Source organism: Vespa crabro, chromosome 14, assembly GCF_910589235.1.
Source record: "Vespa crabro chromosome 14, iyVesCrab1.2, whole genome shotgun sequence".
In the NCBI taxonomy this organism is placed as follows: Eukaryota; Metazoa; Arthropoda; class Insecta; order Hymenoptera; family Vespidae; genus Vespa; species Vespa crabro.
Genome location: NC_060968.1, coordinates 4,638,521 through 4,641,020, shown reverse-complemented (window position 1 = coordinate 4,641,020; position 2,500 = coordinate 4,638,521). Strand labels below are relative to the sequence as shown.

Genomic DNA, 2,500 nt, shown 5'->3' with positions numbered 1-2,500 from the left:
GTTCTCTCGTTTCTTATTTTCTAAAATCATTTGAACATCGATTAATGATATTCATCATTTAAGTGGATTTATATCGTATAATTTTCTTCACATCTCTTCTATTTCTTGTCACTCTTCTTTCTCCTTTCTTTCTTTTTCTTTTTTTTTTTTTTCTCTTCGCAAATTCTTTCTCCTTCGCTTTTTTCCCCTTTTTCTCTTTTCCTTTCGCATTTTTCTTTCTCGACGAAATTCTAATGAGATTACCTATTGTTTAAATTTCAATCGAAAGAAATATGAAAAAGAAAAAGGATAGATGAATAGATAGATAGATAGATAGATAGATAGATAGATAGATAGATAGATAGATAGATAGATAGATAGATAGATAGATAGATAGATAGAAAGTAAGAAAACAATATATCAAGAGTCCCTCCAATGTGTTAAATAATATACAATTTAATGTAAGATATGTACTTTCGATTAGATGAAAGTTTTCTCGATCGAGGCCTGATCGTCGTGCGTTAAATTAAAAATTTTTCTTATCGGTTTGTTAGTCCCTTAATGAACGAAATACTTATCATACGATTAGAGATTATTTTGCTTAATTGAGAGTTAATATTAAAAGCGGGTACGGAACTTATTCTATATGCATATATATGTATATGTATATATATATATATATATATATATATATATATATGTATATATATATATATATATATATATATATATATATATATATATGTATATATATATATATATTTTTTCTTTTTTTTTTTTGGTTCATAAGTCTTAATCATGGTGATTTACTTAATTCTATATTGAATTCTTCCTCTTTTTCTGCTTTCTTTTCTTTTTTTTTTTTTTATTTCCTTATAATAATAATTTAGAGCTCGAACATGCGAGTCATCCTTTTTCTTTCCCTCTCTCTCTCTCTCTCTCTCTCTCTTTTTATTGTATTCTTATTATCTTTACTTTGGTTTTTTTTTTTTGAACACGCGACGGGAACAAGTTAGCTCTTTTTCCCCCCTGGAGATGGTGTAATTATATAAAATAATTATTAATTAAGTGTGAAAAAGAAATCTTTTAATTTATTAACGATTCCTATTTAAAGAAAAAGAAAAAAGAAAAAAAAAGGAAAAAAAGAAAAAAAACAAGAAAAACGAAAAAAATAGAAATAAAAAATGTCTCCAGAAAAAAGACAAAATCAACGTAACACACACAGATACACATACTCTCTCTCGCACACGCACGCGTACAAAACGACATGTCTTCCCTAACACGTAAACTCACTCGTGAACTAACTCGCACAGTATTTTTTAAATTTTTTTATTTTTTTTTGTTCTTCGTCGAAAAGAGTGAGAACGTGAATTCGCACGACGATCATTGCGCCCACCGCGAGATCTGTTTCACAAAGATCACAGAGGTTTAAGGAAAAAAAAAAAAAAAAGAAAAAAGAAAAGAAAGAAAAAAAATCAATAAAGATTTATATATATACATATATATTTATGTACGTACAAAAAAGAATGAAACAACAAAAAGAAAAGATGGCAAAAGAAAGGAACAATGACATTCCATGAGGGGGGAGGGGAAGGTGTTCGATATCTATTAAGATCTTTTTTTTTTCTCTCTCCAAAAAAATAAATTCTTCATGGGATGGTTATTCACCATGTTCTCCCCACCCTCTCTTGTACTATTAACTATTATTACTATTACTGCTACTACTACTACTACTACTACTACTACTACTACTACTACTACTATTACTATTATGTGACAGTATTAGAACAAGTGCCTTGTTTTTATAAAAACTTTATTCTCATGAAAAAGACAAGAAATGAATAAGGAAGAAAAAAGGAAAGAGTCGAAAAGAATGAAGATACGACGAAAAAAAAAAAAGAATTAGATGCGTATTAGAATGAAATTTAATAATCGTATATTAAAATCATGATATTTGCGAAACAATCTCCGAGGATTGGTTACCTGAGAGCACCTAGACTTAACGATATCAATAGATAATAATAATAAAAAGGAAGAATTAATAATAATAATAATAATAATAATAATAATAATAATAATAATAATAATAATAATAATAATAATAATAACAATAATAATATTAATAATAATTGACAATAATAATCGATGATAACAATGATTAATAATAATAATAATAATAAAAATAATAATATTAAAAAAATAAAATAATAATAATATTAATAATATTAATAAAAATAATATTGATAATAATAATGATGATGATTATGATGATGATAATGATGATGATGATGATGATGCTGAAGATGATAATGATGATGATGATAATGACAATGTTGATTATGATAATTAATGATCATTGATTGATCTTCCGAAACTTTTCACACGTGACAAAAATAATAATAATAATAACGATAATAATAATAATAATAATAATAATAATAATAATAATAATAAAAATGATAAAAATAATAATAATAATAATAATAATAATAATAATAATAATAATAATAATAGTAACAAT

General features: G+C 24.6%; 1 protein-coding gene across 9 annotated transcripts in view; it reads left to right on the top strand.

Moving 5' to 3' along the window:
- Nucleotides 1-2,500, top strand: part of LOC124429034 (longitudinals lacking protein, isoforms F/I/K/T-like) — a 284,869-nt gene that overhangs the window by 196,894 nt on the left and 85,475 nt on the right. The window lies entirely within an intron of this gene.